Below are 8,416 nucleotides of genomic sequence, written 5' to 3' on the forward strand. Positions count from 1 at the left end.
CTGCTGTCCAGCCTCTCCAAACCCTGCTGTCCAGCCTCTCCAAACCCCGCTATCCAGCCTCTCCAAACCCTGCTATCCAGCCTCTCCAAACCCTGCTATCCAGCCTCTCCAAACCCTGCTATCCAGCGCCCCCAAACCCTGCTATCCAGCCTCTCCAAACCCTGCTGTCCAGCCTCTCCAAACCCTGCTATCCAGCCTCTCCAAACCCTGCTGTCCAGCCTCTCCAAACCCTGCTATCCAGCCTCTCCAAACCCTGCTGTCCAGCGCCCCTAAACCCTGCTATCCAGCCTCTCCAAACCCTGCTATCCAGCCTCTCCAAACCCTGCTGTCCAGCGCCCCCAAACCCTGCTATCCAGCCTCTCCAAACCCTGCTATCCAGCCTCTCCAAACCCTGCTATCCAGCGCCTCCAAACCCTGCTATCCAGCCTCTCCAAACCCTGCTATCCAGCCTCTCCAAACCCTGCTGTCCAGCCTCTCCAAACCCTGCTATCCAGCGCGTCCAGACCCTGCTGTCCAGCCTCTCCAAACCCCGCTATCCAGCGCCCCCCAACCTTTCTATCCAGCGCCTCCAGTCCCTGCTATCCAGCGGCGCCTCCAGGACGCGCCCGAATGTGCCTCGGCCTCTGCTGACCTCCAGTGGCCACCTGGAGGAATTGCCGCTCGCTCCCAGAGCATTCCCAGCCTCTGGCACACGACTCCTGCGGGGTCCCGCTCCTGCTCTCATGTCCGTACAGCTTCCAACGGCGACACAGGAAGAAAAAATAACTAAAAAAAAAAAAAAAAAAAAAAAAAATCAGACCTTGGTGTTCCCTACACGAGGAAACCCCCTAAAGTGTGAGTGTGTTGATCTGTTGACCTGCTCTAGTGTAGGAAGGCTCTACAGAGAGATGTGGACAGACTTGATAAATGGGCTAAGGACAAATGTGTGAGGTTCAACAAGGGGAGTGCCGGGTCCCGCACCTGGGTTGCAGCAACGCCATGCAGTGTTATAGGCTTGGGAGGAGTGGCTAGAGAGCTCTTTGGCAAAAAGATGAGCCAGCAGTGTGCCCAGGTGGCCAAGAAGGCCAATGGCATCTTGACCTTTATCAGCAACAGTGTGGTGTGGTCAGTAGGATTAGGGAAGTGATCGTTCCCCTGAACTCAGCACTGGTGAGTACTGCTTTCAGTTCTGGACTACTCACTTTAAAAAGGACATTGAAGTGCTGCAGTGAATCCAGAAAAGGAAAATAAGGCTCGTGAAGGGTCTAGAAAATGTGTCTTATTAAGAATGGCTGAGAGAGCTGGGTTTGTTTAGTCTCGAGAAGAGGAGGCTCAGCAGAGACCTCGTCACTCTCTACAACTTCCTAAAAGGAGGTTACAACCTCCAGCTGAGCCTTTTCTATTGTGCCTGCAGTGAGAGGACTAGAGGAAATGGCCTTAACCTGAGACAGGGGAGATTCACATTAGATATTAGAAAAAAAATTCACAGTTAAAGTGGCCAGCCATTGGAATAGGTTTCCCAGAGAGGTGGTGGTGGTACCATCTGTGGAGGTGTCTAAGAGGTGTCTGGATCTGGTGCTGGGTGATGTGGTCTCATGGTTAAGGGGTTACAGTGGCAGTGCTGGATTGATGGTTGGACTGGATGATCTTGAAAGTCTCTTCCAATATTGATGATGCTATGATTCTAAAACACCTCCCTAAACTTATACAAAGTCAGACACAGAAAAACAGAGAAATGATAGTATGTATAATTGCAACAAAGGCAAGGAACCTAGCAGAACCTAACAGATAAAAGTGCAAATGGCTATATACCTGTATAGCTGGTAATAAACATGGGATTTGTCATTTTGTGAGGAAAATAACAGCATGTCTCCAACTGAATTGTAGCAGTCACAAATATTACTTCTCGGTCTAAGTGAGAGGAGACTCCAGAATTCCACATCAGAACAGGCATGGAAGCAGGGTAAGAGACAGCCCAGCCATGGGCCTCCTACATAACCCTAATCTGTCTGGTGCTTTCCTGGCTTGTGCTGCATATCCAGACTTCCCATCAGAAAGATTCTCTTTACCAAGACCGACCAGTCCTTTCATTTAGATGGAGTACTCCCTCCTCAATGTCTTTCCAAATCCACCAGAGCTTCTCCTCTTCCCACTCCAGTCCTCCATGCAGTCCTCCTCCTTCACAACCCTGTTGTCATTACCCAACAAAATTCTTCCTCCAGATATGGCATCTCACAAAATAAAAACCAAACCAAAAACCTTTCTATTGAACATACAAGTTTTAGGAAGCAGGAGTCTGCAAATCCTCTGGCTGAATTCAGGCTGTTTTTGTGTTGGCTGCAAGTAGAGCCTTTCCTTCTCCAGGCTGAACAATCCAAACTCTCTCAATCTTTCCTCATAGAGGAGGTGCTCCATCCCTCTAATTATCTTTGTGGCCCTTCTCTGGACTCGCTCCCACAGGTCAGTGTCCTTCCTGTGCTGAGCACCCCAGAGCTGGATGCAGCACTCTGGGTGGGGTCTCACCAGAGCAGAGGAGCAGAATCCCCTCTCTCACGCCGCTGGCCACGCTGCTTTGGATACAGCCCAGGACACAACTGGCTTTCTGGCCTGTGAGTGCACATTGCTGGCTCATGTCCAGCCTCTCACCCACCAGCACCCCCAAGTCCTTCTCTGCAGAGGTGCTCTCAATACCAGGGGTTGCCCCAGCCTGGCTGCAGCACCTTGCACTTGGCCTTGTTGATCCACATGAAGTTCCCATGGGCTCCCTTCTCAACTTTTCCAGGTCCCTTAAAACTTCGGAGGTTTGGCAGAGATGGATACTTTTAGACAGCTCTCTCTTTTTATGTAGGTGGGAGGTTGAAAGAGGTTATTTTGAAAACACATTCTTGGAGTGGGTAAGAGCCCTCATAGAGGAAGAGTCAAGTACCGGGGAGGCCAAGGGAAGGAGAGAAATACTGCACCCAGCAACTCGTACTGCAGCAACTCTGCACATTCTGCCTTCTTTGCTGCAATAGACAGTAATCCCTGCCTGGTAATGTACATGGATATTGCTACCTACAACACCTTGTAATCTGGCATCAGCTAAAAGCATCAGCCAGCCAACGCAACTGAGTGATTGGGATCAGGACACCACTGACCATCCTTGAAACTGGTTGTTTGGAAAGGCTCCTTCCCACCTCAGAAAACAGTGATATTTTCTTCAGCAGGTTTGCTTTCACTGACATACTTAAATGGAAGTATTCAGCAAATTCAAGCCTTTTTCCGCTTTACAAATGAGAAATCTAAGCTTGCTGCTTAGATTCCTATACTGGATTTATCTAGCCATGTGATCCCTCAGTAGTCACATACAGAATCATAGAATCATTTAGTGACACATCTACACAGCTTTTAAATACCTCCAGAGATGGTGACTCGACCACTTCCCTGGGCAGCCTGTTCCAGTGCTTGACAACCCTTCTGGTGAACAAATTCTTCCTAACATCCAACTTAAACCTCCCTTGGCACAACTTGAGGCCACTTCTTCTTGTCCTATCACTTGTTAGCTGGGAGAAGAAGCCGACACCCATCTCTCTACTGCCTCCTTTCAGGTGGTTATAGAGAGCAATAACGTCTCCCCTGAGCCTCCTTTTCTCCAGGCTAAACAACCCTAGCTCCCTCAGCTGCTCCTCATACCATTTATTTCACAGATCCTTCACCAGCTCTATTGCCCCTCTCTGAGCATGTTTCAGCACCTCAATGTCTTTCTTGTAGTAACATTGCATATTTGGATTTCATATTCTGAACAAGAGCATCTCCTGCTCTCCAAAAGAGACTAATAGAGCTACAGACAGGAAAAGTTTTTCTTTTCATGCTTATCTTCACTGTTGCACTCCTGAGAGACCCAGCCTAGTATGCATTAAAATTAAAAAAAAAAAAAAAAAAAAGGCAAACAATTGTTAAACCTGCTTTGCCCATTCTGTACTCACGCTGTGGTGAGCTGCAAGTGTGCAAAGAACAGGTATCTGGAACAGCCCCCTCCCCAGCCCTGTGCCAAAATCTGCATAATTCACATCCTCCTGGGATCTGAGGAAGGCAGTCCAAAGCAGCTTATGGGGGGTAGCTGATAACATGTCAGGGAACCTTCTGCAACACCACAGCTCAGGAGTCCCTCAGAAACAGTGGGAGGCATGGGGGGTTTTTTCTTTTGTTTTTGTTTTTAATTAATAACTGCTGAAAGCCAAGTTTTCTTGGCAATGCTTTCTTTTTTTTTTTTTTTCAAATCAGAATTTTATCAGGGCAAATTTTTCAGGATCCTCTCCTGGGGTTTCTGTGTGTCTGTAGGTCCAGCAACTGAAGCCTTATTGTGCATTCACAGCAGCTCTGACTGGCTGCTGTATGACTGGTAATCCGAGACACATTCACAGCCCATATGCACCACGGTTGCAGTACACCCAGCTCAGTAAATCCTACTTTTTCTGGCCAAATTGGACAGATTGTGCAAGCATGTTCAATTGAAGCCTGAGTGCCAGGAAGTCTGCAGTGTCAGATTTACTATCCTTGAGCACACACCATTGTCCAGGAATGCCTGGAAACCTTACTTAGTAGTATGACATCAGATAGAAGGTTAGAAAATTACATAAGTGACACTAAGAATATATTTGTTAATAATTCAAACCAGAAGAAGGGGGACAAATCCTAGCGTCAAAAATCCCAGGTTCTGGCTCTCCATTCACTCAGCACTGCAGCCCTGCAGCTGCTGCCAACAATAGTCTCAAGTGAGGCTCAGTTACAAATAAAACCGGGAGCTTCTTGTGGTATAGCTGCTTTTCATCCCCACTTGCCTTAGTTCCTTAAATTGCTTTTTCTGCTATATCTGTTAATGCCTGCACAGGGGCCCCTCTCCTCTAGTAGAACAAAACTACTGAAGAATGGCCTTGTTTTGCTATCTCTCCAGTTCAACCAGATGACATGAAAGACAGATTTGAATTACAATGTTGTTTTCCTCAGTGTCAGTGACTCCATATGATGCCAAAGTGAATTTTTTAACAGCTGAACATAATTTGATCAGCGTAACATTAAAGAATCTGGTTTTTTTTTATTATTATTTTGTTGTGTACTGACTCTTCTTGGAGATGCCAAGAAACATTGAAAACCAAATGCTTAAGGAGATCACTGAAGAGCTGTCTGTGTTACAATGAAAGGAGAGCACAAACTTCCCTTAGCTCGTATGCTGCAAGAATTATTCATTTCACTGGGTATTTCTCCAGCATGAAGAAATGTAATGCACAGAGTAGACAGATTACAGAAACAGAGAATGTTTTGGATTGGAAGGGACTTTAAAGGTCAGCTATTTCCAACCCCCCTGCCACAGGCAGGGACAACTTTCACTAGATGAGTTTGTTCCAAGCCCCATCCAACCTGGCTTTGAACTGGGCAACCTGTTCCAGTGCCACACCACATCACCCTCACAGTAAATTATTTCTTTCATATATCCAACCTAAATTTTCCCTCTTTCAATTTGTACCCATTACTCTTTGTCCTATCCCTACAGTTCCTGACAAAGAGTCTCTCACTGGCTTCCCTGTAGGCTCCCTTCAGACGCTGGAAGGTTGTTATGAGGTCTCCACACAACTTCCTCTCCAGACTGAAAGCCCCACTTTCTCAGCCTGTCTTTGTAGGGTAAATGCTCCAATCCTTTTACCTTTGTGGCCTCCTCTGGACCTATTCCAACAGTTCCACATCCTTCTTATGTAGGGCTGTACACTGTGCTGCAGGGGGGTCTGACAAGAGCAGAGCAGAGGGGGATAATCCCCTCCCTCACCCTGCTGGCCACGCTGCTGTGGGGGCAGCCCAGGATGCAGCTGGATTTCTGGGCTGGAAGGGCACGTTGCTGGGTCATAATGAGTCCTTTGTCAGCCATCACCTCCAAGTCTTTCTACCCAGGACTGTTCTCAATCACTTCTCCACCCAACCTGCAGGGCACCTTTAGCCTGGAGAAGGGGAGGCTCAGGGGAGATCTTATCACTCCTTACAACTACCTGAAAGGAGGTTGTAGCCAGGTGGGGGTTGGCCTCTTCTGCAGGAAACTAGCAATGGGGTGAGAAGAAATGGCCTCAAGCTGCATCAAGGGAGGTTTGGGGTGGACACAAGGAGGAATTTCTTCACAGAAAGGGTGGTTAAGCATTGGAATGGACTGCCCATGGAGTGGTGGAGTTACCATCCCTGGAGGTATTCACGAAATGACTGGACGTGCTATGGTGTAGCTGACAAGGTGGTGAACAGTCAAAGGTTGAGTTCAATGATCTTGAGGGTCTTTTCCAGCCTAACTGATTCTGTCTCGTCCTGTGGTTCTGTACGTTGTGTCTGTGTTGTGCTGTGTCAGGTGCCTCTCATATCTCAGCAGAGATGTGCCTACCTGACTGAAATACTCTGATCCTTTGTTGCTTCTTTGATGTCTTCTGTCGCAGGTGTAACAGAACAGGCAACCTGAGAATGAAAACTCAGGTGGTTTGCCTAGATCTGAAATGTGTAACTCTGAGTTTTTTCCATGTGTTTTTTCCTGCCTTTAAAACAAACATCTATTAGACTGGCTTATATCTAAACATGTTAGAAATTAGATCTGATGGGAGTGGAGTTACCTTTTCTTGACCCTTTTCTTTGAAACAAACTGAAAGGTAAGAACAGCAAAAATCTTTACCAACCTCAGTTATTTGCTGAGACACCTCTGAACATGCCAATTTTCCCTGCACACAAGCAACATCAGATGAGAACATTTGTATTCACCAATCCTTGTAACAGTAAATAAAGAAAAACTTAAAACCAGAAAATGGACACATTTTCTCTTTCCTTCTCACTCACACAAGATGAATAGAGACATGTTCTTTAGATATAAAGAAGCATATTAATTAAGCTGGTATGTAATGATATCTAGAAGTTCAGATTTCCTCTCTGAGGTGTTGTTAATCAAATGGCCCAAACATCACTCTGAGAAGTGAGCCATGAGTGACTCCCACAAAGTGAAATCCAGTTGCACTCTTTGATTAATAGGGTTACAAAAAGGAAGTGGTGAGAGTCGATAAATGTGCAGAAATATAACTTAACATTTAGATGCAGTTTAGTGATGTGTAGAACAGCAGGCCAGCTGGAAGCTATTGATTATGAAATTACTGCAGTAATTTCTGGCTGTCACGTTCCTATGTGTAATTCCTTGTCGTTTTCCCATGTAGCCTCAGTTACCAACTATGGGATTTTAGACCAAACATATAAATTACAGGGTTCCAGCTACACCTTAGGTGTTCATTTGTTAGGGGGAAGGCGGGGCAGGCAGTGGCACAGACGTTGTACATAAGAAGTAAGGTGGCATTTCTCTTGAGAAACGCGCTGTGGTCAGTTACTGTCTGGGGCATGGATAGGACACTGTTTTCAGAAAATGTGGATACCTAAAACTTCTCTGATTCCAGTCAGTTTGTGTATGATCCTGGACGTCAGGCAGACACTCTGATTGGCAATTAAAAAGTCAGTGTCCACATCAACAGCATAAGTTCTGTCAGCCGTGATTTATGCCTGGCCCCTGACACCTGCTCTCAGGATCACATGTGTTGTTCATCATAAACAAGCCTTAAGGGAAAGATGCAGTGGTCCTCCATATGGAGACCAGAGTGTAGTTTTCCCCAGTTCCAGCTGCTTCCCATGAGCAGTAGAAGCAGATTGTCTGAGCAGGACTCTGTCCAGTGCAACACGTACTGGGGTTTGATGAGGAGTGGGACTGCCTACTTGTACTGGCTGAACAGAAAGGGTGTAGGCAGCACCCATGACAGTGTAGCATATAATTTCCACCAAGGGTATACCCAGGGAGAGCTTCTGACAGTCCTGGAAGTGGAAACAGGGATGTATGAGAACAATGAGCAAAGTCTTTTCTGCCCAGCTGAATAAACAGGGGCAGAAGCCACAGCTGCCACTGGTCCTGGGTTTGCCTGGGCAGAACAGCTACTTTTGGTGCTCAGTGCAGTTTTAAAGATGTGGGCTGTGCACCCTGGACCCTCAAGGCCTAGTTATAGGAGGTAGATTTGACTGAGATGTAGAGAAGCAGCACTGAAAGTCTGAAATTGCTCTAGACACTCCCATTAGCAAGAATTCATTTTTGGCAACATCTCTAGTGGAAGCTGAATCACACGTGGAGAGGATGGAGGAATAAGATCTATGCCCTTCAACTTGCACCCACCCCCTGCCCTTCTGAGTCTTTCTGTAGTTGTGTACCCAAAGCTGTGCACAACATCTTTGACAGGGAAGGCAGTAGTTCTTCAAAGTCCCAAAGTGACTCCTCTCCTCACGACACCGCATTTGATAATTCATTTTAGTGCACAGTATCTCATTTCCCACTAGGGTGCTCTGCCTCTGTAATTTGCGTAATGCAGATAAGGGAGGCCATTAGCAAAGCTCCTTTGACTTGTGCCTCCAA

The sequence above is a fragment of the Corapipo altera genome, unplaced genomic scaffold (genome assembly GCF_003945725.1).
Source record: "Corapipo altera isolate COAL_440 unplaced genomic scaffold, ASM394572v1 61305, whole genome shotgun sequence".
NCBI lineage: Eukaryota > Metazoa > Chordata > Aves > Passeriformes > Pipridae > Corapipo > Corapipo altera.